The sequence below is a fragment of the Vitis vinifera genome, chromosome 5, assembly GCF_030704535.1.
Source record: "Vitis vinifera cultivar Pinot Noir 40024 chromosome 5, ASM3070453v1".
NCBI lineage: Eukaryota > Viridiplantae > Streptophyta > Magnoliopsida > Vitales > Vitaceae > Vitis > Vitis vinifera.
This window is the reverse complement of record NC_081809.1, coordinates 1792968-1811047: the sequence shown is the minus strand read 5'-3', so window position 1 is coordinate 1811047 and position 18080 is coordinate 1792968. Positions and strand designations below refer to the sequence as shown.

Sequence of the window (18080 nt, the reverse complement as noted above, 5' to 3'; positions counted from 1 at the left end):
ACCTATATCGATCGACCATCTTCCTGTCAGTTTGAGTCGGGACCGCACCTAATCGATCGGTCATTCGTCGTGTCAGTTTCCGGGGCCGCACCTATATCAATTGGCCATCTTCCTATCAGTTCAGTTTCTAGGACCGCACCTATATCGATCGGTCATTCATCATGTCAGTCTGAGTCGGGGCCGCACCTATATCGATCGACCATCTTCCTGTCAGTTTGAGTCGGGGCCGCACCTATATCGATCGGTCACCTTCCTATCAATTCAGTTCGAGTCGGGACCGCACCTATATCGATCGGTCATTCATCATGTCAGTCTGAGTCGGGGCTGCACCTATATCAATCGGCCATCTTCCTATCAGTTCAGTTTCTGGGGCCGCACCTATATCAATTGGGCATCTTCCTATCAGTTCAGCTTCTGGGACCGCACCTATATCTATCGGTCATTCATCATGTCAGTCTGAGTCGAGGCCGCACCTATATCGATCGGCCATCTTAATGTCAGTTTGTGTTTTTCGAGTCAGGACCGCACCTATATCGATCGGTCATTCGTCGTGTCAGTTTGAGTCGAGGCCGCATCTATATCGATCGGCCATCTCCTTGTCATGTCAGTTTGAGTTTTTGGGACCGCACCTATATCGATCGGTCATTGTTTTGTTAGATTGAGTCGAGTCTTGTTTGATTTCGAGTCACCATCTCCCTTCATTTTGGGCGTTTAGAGTCGTTCTCTTCACCTGATTGCTTAGTGCTCATCGCTTATTCATCATTGCTCTTCTAGACTTCCCCCTTCCACTGTACATGACATAGTTCTTTGAGTCCGTGACGCATATTTTTGTCATGTTGTTGGGCACCCTACACTTAGCATCCTTATATAGTCCACATAGGGCAGTCTCCTTTAGACGCGTTTTGTCTATACTCCAGGGTGGTTCGACTGTTACTCATCTTTGACATGGTCTTTCGAGTCATTTTTGGAGATATCCTAGAGGGAGCCTAAGTCCTTAGTATAGCTTCAGAGGCGCTTTGAGATATGTTTTCCTTTTAGGATTAGAGCCTTTGTGTTCGTCTGCTAGCCTGAATGAGTTTGCGTTTCACTATTATCCCTATGGGGGTCTCCTTGGTTCTTCGGTAGAGTTCACTTCATTCCACTCACTATTCACACTTGCTTTTCACTCCAGTGTTCATATTCCTTACACTCGTGAGCTCTACCGAAGAGGGGCATATTTGTAGACCCCCTTTGGTAGTGAGGACCCGGGAGGTTTGTTTTTTTTGGAATTTTCATGATATTGTTAGAAGGGGTAGGGGACCCCCAGCTGGAGAGGAGCAGAGACGCCATGCTGATGATGAAAGTAGCCACCAGATGGGATGTGTAGCAGCGGGCAGAGTGGTTTGCTGTGGAAGATAGAAACAGGAGAGAAAAATGATATACGAGAGGGGAGTCTGAGAGGAGAGGAGAGGCCATTAGAGGAAGCCATTAGGGGAGTCACAGAGAAGGGAGCTTGCTGGTTCCATTGATCTTAGAGGAGAACTTACTAGAGAAGGAGATAACAGAGAAAGAAGGCAGCTGCAGGTGAGTTTGGGGTGAGTCTCTTGCTCCCTTTTGATTCATATTCTCCTCATCCCTTTCTCATTTTGGTTTGTTTTGCATTGCTCATCAGTCCGGGTTGGATTTCATGTTGAATTTCATTGATTTTTCTGGATCACTTGTTTGTTGTCGTTGATCTTGTCGTTATCCTTATGGTTTAGTTTGGAGTTGATGAGATCTGTTTCTCACGTATTTTGTGGCTCTGGCTTGAGATCTTCCCACCTGTATCTGCCCATGGATACCACCCGACATGAGGCTTGATACACTCATGTTTTTCTACTTTATTCCTTGATTATCTTTCCCTCATTTTTTGTTGTTTTGGCTCCTATATTTGTGATCCTTTTTGTGAATGAAGGCCTATACACAAAGGCTGTTTCTTGTATTTGATAAAACCGATTGAGCCACCTATGGTTTCAGATGAAGCAGAGACGTTAACGAGATGTATGCTCTATTTTTTAGGATCTTTTGTTCTTTTTTTAATATCCGTAAACAGAGAAGCTTGCATGCAAAGAGTTCATCATCCAAAACTGGCAGCGTGTTGGGCCTGAGGTTAAACAAGAGTGACAAATGTAAGAACAGTGGGGGAAGAGATTGAAGCTTGCCTTCGTCGTGCTGTCGGTTGTGCATTGGAGAGGAAAACCGGGCAGCAGCTGGGAGCAGAGGGAATAGAGAGCTGGAAAAAGAAAGGCTTTACGGAGAGAGTTTTAGAGGGGAGCCAAAAAAAAAAAAAAAAAGCAGAGAGAGCCAAGGAGTTTTTCAGAGGGAAGAGAGCCATTTTTTTTCAGTCACTGGGCTGCCATATTTTTATCACCAGGCTGTTGATTTCTTTTCATCACCGGACTGCTATTCTTTTTCATCACCGGGCTACTGACTTTTCTTTATCACCGGGCTGCTCATCCACCATAGCATCAACTCCATGTCACAGTTGGTTCTTTTCCATTCGCCGCCGCACCAACTGCACACCCCATTTTTTTAGTACCTTCACGGCCATTAGGTATGTCAGCTGTTTTTTTTTACATATATATGCATAGAGTTTCAGCAACAGTGAAGGCTCGGAGCATTTTTCCAAGTAGAATTATTATTATAATAGGGTAAGTGGTTTGACTTTATTTACTAGCTCCAGCACACTTTTTTTGGTCTATATGGTCATATGGATATGGTTGCAAAGTATGGGATCACCTTATTATCCAATGGGCAAAATTATAAGTGGACTTTCTAGGAAGAGACTTAAAAAAATAGGTTTGTGGGGCCTTTTCTTTCCATTTATTGATTCCTCATGTTGTGTACACGTTTTGATGGTAAGCCTCTTTTTATTTTATTTCATTCTATTATTTTATTAGTTTTCTTCAACTTTTGATGCCCAAAAATTTCATTTTCAAGATTTTAATCTTAAAATAATATACCAAAAAAAACTCTAGTTTCAATTTAATTTCTCAAAGCTCCAATTCTAATTTAATTTTTCAAAAGCTCCCATTTTTAAAAATCTAGTTTTCAATACTTTAACTTCCCAAACTTTAATTATTTTCAAATTTTATTTTTTAAAAAATTCCATCATTAGACAATTCCAATTTTCTAACTTCCGAATTTAATTTCCACTTTCCACCTTCATTTAATTTCCAAAATTCCAATTCTTAAATTTAATTTCCAAATAATTTTCGAGACTCCAATTATCAAACAATCTTCGAGACTCCAATCTTCAAATAAATTTCGAAAATCCAATTTTCTCTCTAACAGTTTTAATTCCTTTCGGGTTTCAAATAATCTCTTGTTTCTATTGATTTTACATAAGCACGAATGCAATTTTCATAATTCCAGAATAATAGAATTTGTGAGGCTAATTCGTGCAAGATAGATCGGGCTTTGGTGGGGGCCCCACATACATGATTTTATGATTGATTGATCGATTGATTGATTTATTTGCCATGCGTGATTGATTCGCTATGTTCCATGATATGTACATAATCAACCTGCGTTTGTCCACTAACCCTATTTTGTGATAGCGCGTTGCCGTTTGCTGAACAGGTACACATCCACTTCCACTTTGGTTATTCTCTATGCATATTCTGATTCTCATATGTGCATGATAGTTCCGGGTATCCATTGATTTCCTAATTAATTGCCATGATTGCTCCATTTTATTAGTAGAGACCCATTTTAGGGGCTTAGAGGGGTGCTACGGTCTTTACCGTACCTTCCTGATAAGTAACTTGACCCCCGAACCCGATCCGATTTTTCGCAGACCGTCTTTTTCAAATTAAGGAGTCACATTTAGGGTTTTTCTTTCTTATTTTGTTTACCCTTTTAAAAATAAAACAAAAATAAGTGACGACTCCAAGTCATTTTCATAGTCAATAAAAATCATTTTTTAAATAAAAATCATTTTTTAAATAAAAATCGAGTTCGCCATCGAGTGGGAAACGCATGAGTCGAAATGCGAGGTCCACACCACTATTCTTTCTTATTTAACCATTTTTAGATTTTTCATTATTTTTTAAAACTCTTCTGTAAATAATTGAAGAATCAACATTATTTTTTATTTTTAAATTATAAATAAAAAAATTATATTAATGATTCAAAGACTATTTTGGAAAAAACTTTCTAAAAAATATTAATTTAAATAAATAAAAATTATCTTTTACATTTATTTTTATCTTTTACATTTTATAAGTAAATAATTTAATGATTAAAATACTGTTTAAAATAAATATATTCACTATTTTAATTTCTTTTATACTAAAAAGTATTTAAAATTTTTTTTTTACTATTATTAAATAAAAGGTTTAATCTTTTTTAATCTTCTTCCTTCCTTTATAGTGGCCCATTTCCTCCAAAATTCTACAACTTGGCACATTTCTACAATTCTACAACAGCGCCACATTACTACATCACTGATCAGTCCATAATTTAACTCTAGTCCCCTTCCCCACCTTAAACTTTATGCTATCCCAACACCAATTTGCCTCCGCCATAATCTCCTTCCACACCCCCACTCCAAACGTCTCGCGAGCTTTCTTAGTCCTCCACCCAAATCCTTCTTGACCATATTTCACCCCGATCACCCTCTTCCAAAGATTGTCCTTTTCATAGGCAAATATCCAGATCCATTTACCCAGCAAGGCTTTGTTCAAGGGATCAATCTTCCGAATGCCTAGACCACCCTTCTCCTTTTGAGTGCACACCACCTCCCAATTAATTAAGTGGACTTTCCTCTCAAAGCTTCCCCCTCCCCAAAGAAAGTCTCTTTGTAATTTTTCAAGCCTTTTTGCAACAATCTTGGGCATTCGAAAGAGGGACATAAGGTAAATAGGCATGCTGGCCAGTGTGCTCTTAATGAGAGTGATATGCTCGCCCTTAGATATATATTCCCTTTTCCACTGGGCTAATCTTCTCCTTATTTTCTCTTCCACCCCATCCCATATAGAAATAGCTTTGTGATGGGCTCCAAGGGGCAGCCTCAAGTAAACAGTGGGCAGAGACCCCACTCTACACCTTAGCTCCACTGCCAATTCCTCATTCTCTTCAACCTCACCAACCGGGATTAAAACGCTCTTAGCTAAGTTAATTCTTAGATCGGAAGACGCTTCAAACCAAGCCAAAATCCAGCTTAAAGCGGTTAGTTGCTCTTTCCTAGCTTCGCAGAAAATGATTGTATCACCAGCAAAAAGAAGGTGGGAGACACTCATCTCCACTCCCCCTCTCCCCTGAAGTCTGCAGCCAGACAAGAAGCCCCCATCAACAGCCCTTCTTATTAGAGTACTTAACACTTCCATACCCAAGACGAAGAGATAAGGAGAAAGAGGATCTCCTTGCCGCAACCCCTTGGAGTTCGAGAAGAAGCCTGCAGGCACCCCATTGACCATTACAGAAAATTTGGCACCAAACATTATGAACCTTGTTTTGGTAGTTTTTTGTAGGCTGCCCTTGCTTTGGATAAGAGCATAGAAGGTGAAGGGAAGTGTGCTGTGACAGATTTTACTTAGAAATTTTTGCACTCCCATGAAAGTGTAAAATTCTGCGGCCCCTTTCCCCCCCTGCATCTTCCCCCAAACTACTTCCAGTAAATTGAAGAATGAAGTTTTAACTTTTCCAGGGCTTGAATGGTCCTTTGTTTTATGCTTTTCATTTTGTTCAAGTTTGTTATCTCAGTAAGTAAATGATGAAGGTATGCTCATTTTGGTTCCTCGCTACATGCCGAAACGGGACCTTCTTTACTACATTCATAGGCTTTGGGTCATTTTGTGCCTGAGCCCATGGGGAACTACTTGTTAATTTTGTGGTTGATGAGCTGCATAGTTTTCACCTCTATGGAATGTTGACTCTTTATTGTCTCAAAATTGAAATTAAGATGAATAGAGACATTGGCTGAATCAAGGAATATTCAATTTGTGCATCTAGAAAGTGATATTACACCATGGGCTAACTAGAACCATCTTAGTTTTCTGAAGTTCGGTCATTTCCTTAACTTTTTTTGAATGAGTCTTCAAGTCAAACGTACCTTGATAGCCAATACCCATGATGCCTCCATCTATCAACAAAATCATGGAATGTTTCTTCTACGTTCAATAGAAGTCTCGGCTTCTTTTTTCCCTTTTCTTCAAAATATTGTTACATTCATTGTTGGAATTTTATAACTAGGTAATAAACCATTGTTGATATTGCTATTATTTTATCGAGGGTGTCTTGTTTGAATGTCTAATCAAGTATATGAGTGTCATACAGGTTCCATTCCAGGTCCCACTCGAAGTAAACATAGTCCTTATTGGTTTCAACAATGATGGAGGCTATAGGTATACGGTTGATGCACACAAATTGGAAGAGTTCCTCAGAATCAGCTTCCCATCTCACAGACCCTCATGCTTGGAGACAAGCGAGCCCCTTGATATCGAGCATCACATCGTCTACAATGTGTTTCCTGTATGTTTCAGTAAACTGTTATTCTCACTAATATCACCTAACATGATTGGTGCAGTAGGATGTTTCAACCTGTTGCTTTGGGTTTTCTATGTGATCATAATGATTCTAATGTATTATCAAAAAAATTGGGAGGAATATGATGCCTTTAATCGGTTCTAGTCTATTATCATAATCCCTTTAATCAATTTTGTGGATTGGGTGGCATCTAGATGTTGGGCGCGGGGGGGGGGGGCGGGGGGGGGGGGAAGTAGTTTTTTGCGTTTTCCCTCATCCAGGCTATGCCTTTTGATGTCCTTTGTATACGACCTGTGTACATGGGTGTATGGTTTTTAATTATAAATTTATTCTCTTTGCTTACTTATCAAAAGAATAATGATTCTAGTGTGTTACATGCCTTATAATTTGTCTATAATCATATTCAACAGCTTAGTCCTAGTCATCCTTGTTTAATATTTACTTGGTGCCCTTACAGTTTAATATCATATCTTGCTGGAGCTCTACAATGTCATCTTTTGCAGGCATGACTACTTCCATTTTAAAAGGAAAGTAAAATGAGAGGGAAAAAAAAAGCAGTGGAAATCTCTTATCAACATGGATCAAATGGAGTCAAAATTTTGTTGTTAACTTTAATATTGGCAGTGAAAAAAAAAATTAAATAGATCCTTTTTTTTTATAGGTAAATTTTATCCCCATTAGGACTTGAACCTGAAACCTCCCACAAACTCTCCCCATCCCTTTACCACTTGAGCTAGGCCTCAAGGGCAAAAAACTTAAATAGATCCTAATGAAGCATAGGCATGTGTTGCTAGGTGAGTTATATGAAAAACAATTGAAACAAGGAATGGAAATCCAATTTTTGGAAGGGACAGCATCTATGTAATTTTTAAGTGCAGAATCGTAATCAGATCAAGCATATGAAAGGTATTGAGGATTTTTCTATGTTTTTGCTAGAAATAATGAATTTGGTGTGAGTTTGGTTTCCAGCCATATTTCAATTTGTGTGATCTGACTCTTCTATGGTTCTCGATGACTTACAAGAAATCGTCCTCTGTTATTACATTTTCTAAATGAAATGTTTTGATATTATATTAAAAAGAACAAAAAAAATTACCTTTTTCTGACTTGGGTTATCTAGGTATCATGCATTTACTCATGGTCTGTATGTAACTTTGGCATGTTGGAGTCTTACCTGAATGGACAAACATGAACAAAATAGCCATCCATACTCATGCAGCTAACCCCCTTCCAAGTTTTACTTACAATCTTGGTGATTTCTTGGGAGTATATGGTCACTGCATAACATTCTTTAATATGCTTGGCTTCTAGAGTGAGTCCTAAGATCATGGCAAGCTTATGTTTTTACTGCTGCTATTTGAATGTTCGTAGTGTGCATTTCTAGCTTTATTCAAATTTAATTCATAGAAACAGAACCTAGTAAAGATAGAAGAGATTTATTTTATGAAATGTGAAACCTAGACCTGATCACATCAATATGCAACTTTCAACATGTTCCAGTTATCTTCTCACCAAATTATTTTGTGATCCTAAAGCTGCTTGATTCCATTAAAACTTAGTGTAGATTTCCTCCCCCCCCCCCCCCCCCCCCCTTCAAATTTTGCATGATATTGGGTTAATATTTCTGATTGGTCTCATGGCAATGATGCCAAAGAATGGAGTGCAACTTTATCTTTTGAGTCGGTGCAAGTGCTACTCCTTTTAACCATTACATTATGTATTTGTCTACACTACAGGCTGGGCAACCAGAGCTGATAGCACTGGAGAAGGCACTGAAAGAGGCCATGGTTCCTGCTGGAACTGCTAGAGAGGTTACTGTCATTGTTTCTTTCAATTATTACTGCTGTCTTGATTATTGCTGCAAAAGTTACAGATATCATTTGGCTTCAAATGAAGTTCTAAAATCCAGTTACAACTTTTAGTCTGATTATGGAAGGGAGGTGCCGTTGTTTGAGGTGGATGCAACAGCTGTGGAGCCTGTATTTCAGAAACTATATTCCTACATATTTGACATGGATAATAGTGGATACAATGCAGCAGAGATGGATAGACCTGTGCCAAGTGCAATTTTTATTGTCAATTTCGATAAGGTATATTCTGCCGTTCTTTGCAATTCACTACTGTGGTTATCTTCTATGAACATTGCTAATTAGAATACTTCTCAAATATTTCATCTAGGATGGGATTACTGCAGTTTCTTCACAGAAAATGTTTCTTGAAACCATGTGATTTGATCATCTACACTGTCTAATAAACTTCCTTCCTTCCTTTTTTTAATATTCAAATTTGGGTGGTTCTACTTCATTGCAGGTGAGAATGGATCCTAGGAACAAGGAGATTGATCTCGACAGTTTAATGTATGGAAAAATTACCCAGCTAACTGAGGAAGAGATGAAAAGACAGGAGGGGGAATACATTTATCGTTATCGATATAATGGAGGAGGGGCATCTCAAGTTTGGCTGCGTCTTGGAAGGTATAGTGAAAAAAGCTCATACAGAAAAAATTGGGTTTTGAAATTAATCATCAGAGAGGCTTTAATTATGTAACAGTGCCAGGTTATTCTCTTGAAAACATGGTATGCCATGAAAAAACATAGATCCCATTTTGTGCTAGTTTTGTGCTCTCTAAGGCATTTAATGGGATCTGAATTATACTTAGCATTTCTTCAATATATATTAAATGGGTAATATTGAGTTCCCTTATTTGCTCTCCAATATCACATGAGACATTAATTATGTTCGGTTTTGGAAGATCTAGATGGAAAATTATTTTTACCATCCATAATTTTTTCATGTTGATTCTGTCATGAAATATCCAACTTAGTGTCAAGTATCACATGAAATATTTATTATGCTCTGATTTGAGAAGATCCAGGTGAAAATTTATGTTTTTGATTTTTGTCATGCAATTGTCAAACTATGATCCATAGCATGAAATATTGGTACCTTTAAATGTTAAACCATGATTTTTGTCAAATTTAAGCACTTCCAAAGGACATGTGTTGGATTGATCAAATGTGTGATTGATTTTTCTTTGTTGGTTTGGGACCCTTTGTCAGTCCTTTGTAGTCATCATGTATTTTAATCAAAGGTTCCTTAAATTGTTATGTGTCTGTGTGAATATGATCTTCAATCCAATACTTCCAGTGATCACATCAATTACTTGTATTTGTTTTTTATTGAAGAATCCAACTAATGTCATGCTCAGTGTTTGGAAGTTCATGTGATATAGAAATTATGGTGTTCAGTACAAAAAGTAGTACTGTTCTAGCTTTGTCAGGCAACAAAACTAATCTTCACTGATTTCCTTCTCCATTTGATTTTTGAAAATGCTGCTCTCACGGAATTCCTATGAGTTACTGATGTGGGGGGGGGGGGGGGGGGGGGGGCACTTTTGAAATTATCAAGATGATGAACATTAATTTTCATTTGAAATGAAAGCCCCAAGCGACGCCCATGTGATTCCATCTGGGATTTCTATTTGTATGTCCCTGTTTTTTCCTTCTCAGTATTTCCAAGTCAATCAAACAATGCAAATACTTACTGTAGAAAATCGTTCACAATTTTGTCCTGATGATCATCATAAGGTGTTTATCTGCACTGCTCTATTATGTTGCGTCAGCTGTGAAGTGTATGGTTTTATTCATTAAAATGAATATTCAAATGCCACAAGGTCTCTTTTGCAGCTTTGTTCTATCATTGGCTGATGTCGATCCACACCTTATGATGGAAGATGAAAGTCTTGTATGGATAAGTAATGATGTTGTCATTGTGCTTCAGCATCAAAATGAAAAAATACCTCTAAGGTGAGTCATACAGATTTGCCCTTTTACACATGCAGATATGTTTCCAGCTTCTCAGAAATTATTTCTTGTTTACATTGTGGTTGCAGTAATTTGTTCACATTGAAACCATATTATATGTGCCCTTAGACCCCATTGCTCCTCCCAAAAAAGAAAACAGATTTTTTAAAAGAAATGAAAAATGAAAAACTTAATGTCCGTTTGTATACATTTCTTGTTTCCAATTTTTTGAAAATAGAAAATAATAGCAACTTCTATATAAAATATAAGCTTATAGATTTATATTAAAAATGTAATGATTTTTTAAAATTGATTAAAATTCAAATTTTAAAATTAGGTATTAAAAAAATTTTAATACTACATATTTTAAAATTTTTGAAGTAATTTTTAAGGATACAAAGTAACTCTATACTTTTTGTATTATTATTTCTACTTTTTAAAAAATAAAAATCAGAAAATGTATTCAAACAAAGCCTTAGGTGTCGTTTGGATATGCTTCTTGTTTTCTATTTTAAAAATTGAAAATAATAGTAACTCCTATATAAAATAAAAGAACTCTTTGACACTTAAAAATATTATGACTTTTCACTACAAGGAAAAAGATATATGGTGACATTTATAATAAGTCACTATAAACATAGGGTGTCACTACAACATAGCGTCACCTTATCCACTGACACCATAGAGGGTATCAATTGGTGACGTATTTGGAAGCGACACCAAAGCAGATAAATGGTGACACATTCAGAAGAGACACCATATATTTTTAGTGATGCTTAATTTGATATAGAGTTGTATGAGATATATAAGGTGTCATATTAAATGCATCATCTTTGAGTTATGGTGTCACGTTAAATGTATCACCTTTAATTTATGGTGTCACATCATTGTAAATGATTATGGAAGATATGATTGTTTTTTGTTGATTAGTTTGTAGATTTTTGTAATGCTTATTAATAAATAAGACTAACCTGTGTAAATTGTCCATAAATATAATAATCATATTACATTTAACTTATATTTTCATAATGCTTATGAATTAATTTGTAACATATTACATCATCCAATAATATTTGTATATCAAATGTTCACAAAATGATAGTACATCAAACACATCAAACCCACCAAAACTAAAAAAGAAAAGTGAATACACATTAAAACATGATTTAGAAATGTTAAGCTTCCCAACATTCATGTATACTTGCATTTCATATGCATAAAACCGACTAACCATAAAATGACACAAGAGTTGCATCCAAAAACCCAAAATTCTCAATTCCAAATAAAGTAACATTTATGTCCTATAATGTATGACATAAGAGTCATATCTAAAAACCTAAATCTTGTTGCCTCTTTCTCCTTTCTTTTTATTCTTCATATTGTCCTCCCAAGAGTGTATACCTGCATTTCATAGATTAATGAGTTTTAGAGTTCTTATTGAAAATAAAAATGTGATGTTATAAACAATAAACAAATCTAAGTACTAATGTTTTCTTTTTCTTTTTCCTTTTTCTCATTTTGGTATAAAAATAGTTCGTAAAGAATAAGTAATGTTATACAATATCAATGGAAAATTCAATCATATAACAACTAAGGGACTTACCATGAATGATCACGATACATCAATATGATTCATGATTAGTTATAACACAAAAGTAATCTATTTTTCTCTAATTTCATCAAATTCTACTTGAGAATATGTTTTATTTGTCATCAAACTGAAATCAAATGAGAATAACATTAATATCATAATAATTGAAAGTATGAAATTATGTACAATTCATTAAACGAGTAAAACCTTTGATGCAATAACTGTAAAATCAACAATTATTTCTTTAATGAATCTCATAACAAAGTAGTCATATTTGAACTCAGTATTATTTTTTTACTATTAAATTATTTTTAAACAAAATAAAAATTATTAATATATTGGTTCATTTTTAAATACTTTCATAAGAATATATTTTAACTACAAGTTATTTTAATTTATCAAAAGATTTTTAGGAAATGAGCTATTATCCATTTATTATTTTCTTATTTTTCAAAAAATATTTTCAGTCATTTCATACACGTTTTCAACTACTAAAATTATTGTTTTTATAGAATAAACAAAGAAGCATACACTTCTCCTCCACTCACTAAGTCAACTATTACAATCACCATAATATTTTATTCACCTACCAATATCTCATTCCATTTAGATAACTCTCTCAACAAAATCATTTCTACAATACTTTTTACTCTCCTATGATATTGAATATTTTATTCCATTTAGGTGACTCTCAACACAAAGAAAAGTAGGAATGTCTTCTTAGGTTAACTAAACAAAGACTTTTTTTTTTACTTTACAATATGTATAAAAAAAACAATTATTTATTATAAGGAATGTGGTAGAAAGGTCATTTCATTTTTAAAGAATTTTTTAGAATATCTTAAACATTTACAAAAAATAGAATCTAACAATTTTATTTCTAAAAAAATTGATCAATTCAAAAAAGAAAGAAGAATGTTATTTTTTAAGAAAAGTTAATAAACCACTTTATTCTTGAATTATCTAAACAAAACTTACTAAAAAATATTTTATCCCAAATTTATTTTCAAAACTTTCTTATTGAAAACTATCTCATATATAAATTATTTTATTATATAGAGAAATTCTTATTTTATTCTTTTTTTAGAGAAAAATTCACTTGTTTATTAAATATCAAAGAAGTCTATTTTTATGTCTATTATATATATATATATATAAATTCTCTTATTTTCATACAAGAAATTTCCATGTATGCCTAAAATACTTTTAGAAAAATCATTGCCAACAAAATTTTATTTTTAAAATTATTTTCAACATTCTTATTTAAAAAAATTATCATTGGATTATTTTCAAAAAGGATAGTCCTAAAAAAATTAACCATTTATAACCCAATTTAAACTCAAAAATTATCCCCAATATTATTTTATATTCCTAAATTATTTTCAAACAAAATAACAATTATTTATATTTTGATTCATTTTTAAATACTTTCACAAAAATATATTTTAACCACATATTATTTTAATTTATCAAAATATTTTTAGGAAATGAGTTATTTTCCATTTATTACTATCCTATTTTTCAAAACATATTTTCAGGCATTTCATTCACATTTTAAAATTTCAAATACTAAAATTATTGTTTTTATAAAACAACAAAGCATGTAAATTTCAACTACTAAAATTATTGTTTTTATAGAATAAACAAAGCAACATACACTTATCTTCCATTTACTAATTCAACTATTACAATCACCCCAATATTTTGTTCACCTACCAATAATTCATTCCATGTAGGTGACTCTAAAAAAAAAGAAGTCATATTTATAATACCCTTTACGACTCTGATACCCAATATTCTATTCTATTTAGGTGACTCAATACAAAGAAAGTGGGAATGTTTTCTTAGGTTAACCGAAGAAAACCCTAAATAACTTAAGTGCTTTTGGATTAATTGAGTATCATCTTGTAGTAGATGTCAATCTCTATTGTTAGACTTCACCAAAAAGCTCCTAGCACGGTGGAAAAAAGTATCAAATATAGTCAAGTCTTCAATAAAATACTATTTTATGAGAAAAATTACTACAAACTAGTGTATCTCTCATTCTCAATTAGACAAAATTTTTAAAAATAATTCATTTTTCTTGTTTTCATTTGTTTTGGGGCTTATTAGCAATGAAACAAAAAATATGTTAGAATGTTAAACCTAGTTTTTACTTCCTTAGAACTCGATAAAAAACACCATTTACAAAACCCACATCATAGATATACTAAATCAAGAGATATAAAACAATTATACTAACAAAGTTTTTTGCATTAATAAAAAAAAATGAAGATGATAGATAAGAGATTTTGACTTACCCGAGATTTTACGAAGCAAAGAATATCAATTATGGGTGTGCCGACCATGGGTGTGAGAAGAAGGAGAAGAAAACGATGGTTAGGGTTAAGCAACAAGATCTTTTATATTAGTTAATGTATATATGGAAACAATGGACTTTTCATAAATTGTTCCTACTCACTATTTTTAAAAAGGGCCCCATTGAGTTATAAAATTTAAAACTTTTTATTTCATATGGTGTCACTTCCAAAAAATGACACCGTAAATTTGAAATTAGCATCATCTAACTATCCTAATTGAAGATTTTTTATATGATGTGTCACCTTTATAAATTTTAAGTTCAATGGTGTCATTATTTTAAATGCGACACCATAAATAGTGACATCATATATTATTTTTGTAGTAGTGTTTTAAGACTATTTAAAAAAATTTAGATATTAAAAAACATTTTGTTACTTTACGTGTCAAATAAATAAATAAAAATTTGTTACTTCATATTTAAGAAAGTTTGGAAGTAGTATTTATGGACAGAAGGTAAGTCGATACTTTTTATATAAGAGTTACTATATTTTATATTAAACTTACTATTCTTTTTTATTTTTAAAATTAGAAAACAGGAAGTTTATCAAAATTAGCACTTAATGAATCTGAATTTTTTTTTTAATAAATCGTAATAAATCCTTATCTGAAGATATTACACATAGTTTCTTGGTGAATGCAATAATTTCTAATTCTAGCCTTTCTTGATTTATCATTTGTCCATCTCAACATCCTTTATTTAATTATGCTTATCATGATTTTTTTGTTGCTTAGCTGCTCTACCTCTTGATCATAATTCATGCTGAGCTTATAGCCATCTTTGATGCATATCTCTTTGTTAGAGACATTCTGGGCTATTATCCAGGATTGTATTTATCTAGAAGTAAAAGGACTGCTCTCTGCCAGTATAATGAATAGGACTAACATATTGAGTTCTAATGTGACTCTTTAGGAATTCATGTCAGCCTGTTTTACAAGCAACTGAAGCTTTCATTTCTCTCGCAATGCATTCATTTTATTAGGCCTCACACGATGGTCTCAGCTTCATTATGCTAATGTGTGCATGTGGCTTAATAGTTTATTAGGCCTTATAAGATAGTGTCAGATTGAAATTATTGGAAAAGCCAGGGTTTCATGATCTCATTTTTCTCCTAAAATATCTTGCATTTGTTGGACAGTTATGTTTCAGAAAGAGAGAGAAGGCATGCTATTCCATCACAAGCACAACGCCATATATTGGCAGGTCTTGCTTCTGCCGTGGGTGGGTTGAGTGCACCATACGAAAAGGCTTCTCATGTACATGAAAGACCGATCGTGAATTGGCTCTGGTCTGTTGGTTGTCATCCATTTGGACCATTCTCCAATACTTCCCAGATGAGTCAAATGCTCCAGGATGTTGCCTTGGTAATTCCAATGACGTTCTTTGCTTAATTCTGCATAAAAATATTAAAAATGATAATCAAGGTTAGCTTCATTAAGGTAGCAAAAGTCACAACTTAAAAGCTAAAGAAGGGATTTATTTACATTAAGCCATTGAGAAAAATATGGTTTTCTGAGTGCCTGTCACTCTCTGGTCTGAACATCTGATAATGCTTTACAATAAGTTAATTCTAGTTGACGAAGAATATCTGAAAGAAATTCTTTGTATTGTTGGCAGAGGAACGCAATATACGCTCGTGTAGATTCTGCACTACACAGAATTCGGGATACATCAGAGGTAACTTGATTATTTATTTATTTATTTATTTATTTCATAAATATAAATTAGTTTGTCTTCAATTTGGCCATTTTATCATTTATTTACATGCTTACAAGATTCTATTCTCTTTGTAGTATGTACAAACTTTTGCTGCTGAATATCTGAAAACCTCACTTGGTGAACCATCAAGGGCAAGAAAAATAAGTCGAGCACTGAGCTATGGTTGGAAAAGTTCTACAAGAAGAAAACTAACTTGCATGAACCTTTACCTCACGAATTAGTTGAAAGACTAGAATGGATGTAAGTTATTCTTATTCCCAATGACCATCTTGATCTAGACAAACATATTTCCGACATTAACACATCAACATTTTCATAATTGAATAACAGAACCTTGAGGAAGAACTTGTAGATCTATCATCCCTGTTATACGATCATTGGTTACAAGATGCACACCTGAACAGCTCAGAAATTTTACAAAGCACTATCTACACCCAACAGTAAGTTGCCCTGCACATGGAAAGCTTCTTGGTGATTATGAAATTGAAATTTCTGATTAGGGTTTTATGATCCTTGTAATAATCATCTGTCTATGATATAACAGGTATGTAGATTATGTTTGGTGAGTGAGAAGGAGAAAATGAAATGTTGTGACATCGAATACAGATTCTCGGTGGAGTCTTCTCAAACGCTCTTCTATGGTGGAATCAAGGATGAAAATATCGATAATTACGGATATATCGGTACTTCGATTTTACGGATATATTGGATATATCGGCAAAACTCATGAGAATGTAAGGAAAACCTCATAATAATATAATTAAAAGTATAATAGACATTTTAAAGTTATTTTATTGAAAATTTTGATATATGTATAACATGATTTATCATATTTGATAATAATATCGTATACATCGATAAAAATATGAATTTTATAAGTGTACATTTATTATTAAATTACACCTAATATTATGATATTTAATTATAATATGTCTAATTTTAAAATATATATTAGTATTAAAATATGATCCATTTAATTCAATTGTATTAAATAATATAAAATAAATTATGATATATATATATATATATATATATATATATATATATATATATATATATATATAATTTTTTAATATTTAATTAATTATTAATGATATTAAAAACATTATGAAGAAAATTATATAATTTTTATATTTTTGGTAATTAATTAAAATATTTTGCATTTAATTATAAAATAATTATAATTAATTTGTTCTTTAAAATATTCTTTTAATATTTTCTTTATATAATGAATTTAAGTATATATAAATTTATTACATATTATATATCAAAGGGCAAGTTAGCCCAAGTGGTAAGCGGGCTCCTCGGCCCCAGCATATGGGAGGGCACTGTAGCACGTGAATTCTTCTTGCTGGATTCTTTGTATATTTCCTGGTCATTTTCCTTTCATCTCCTGTGCGTTAAGTCAGAATCACATCGCTTAGCAGTATGGAGGAGAAATGTGTATCCCCAGAAAATATATAATTTTGAGGAGAAAAAATTTTGATTTATAAGAAAAAATTGTGTAAAATCATTGGATGGGTAATGGTGTAGGTTAGTATGATAATGCCCATTTGGTAGCGAATTTGAGGACGAGGATACAAAAGGATGAAAAGTTTCTTCATTTTTGGTTTCTTCCTTTCTCTTTGAGAAAAGTTGGCTCTCCTGTCCTGGAAGTGAGGAGATTGAAGGAGTTGAGGGATTAAAAGATAATGACGGATTGACTGGATTGACTGGATTGAACATCAAATACTGGTCAGAACGAGAAGGGTGCTCTACAATCAGGTTGATTGTAAATCAGGGTGTTCTATGATCATGCTGATCTTTGATCAGAAGTGCTCATAAATCAGGATGGTCGTATATCAGGTTGATCTTTGATCAGAAGTGGTCGAAACAATCAAGGTGGTCTACGATCTTAAGAGGGAGGATGAAGACTGATCTCCCTTCAAATGCCATTGTATAAATTATTGTATTTTTTTAAAGTGGTATTTTATATGAAATATTTGCTGGACAAGATTTTAAAAAAACAATCCCTATTTAATGAAAACTATAAATAAATAATTTTTTTTATCTGGTCCAAGAAATCTTTATAATTCCTTTTAAAGTATTTAATTGTAAGTAA

The 18080-nt window shown here is 33.4% G+C and overlaps 1 long non-coding RNA gene and 1 pseudogene across 1 annotated transcript; one reads left to right on the top strand and one right to left on the bottom strand.

The window, feature by feature from the left end:
* The first annotated feature begins 5734 nt into the window (after positions 1–5734).
* LOC100241464 (uncharacterized) lies at positions 5735–16223 on the top strand (annotated as a pseudogene).
* Positions 11442–14584, bottom strand: LOC132253760 (uncharacterized). Its single transcript, XR_009465620.1, has 2 exons — positions 14202–14584; positions 11442–11711 (listed from the first exon to the last, which is right to left on the bottom strand). It is a non-coding gene; the product is annotated as an uncharacterized LOC132253760 (long non-coding RNA).
* Positions 16224–18080: the final 1857 nt, after the last annotated feature.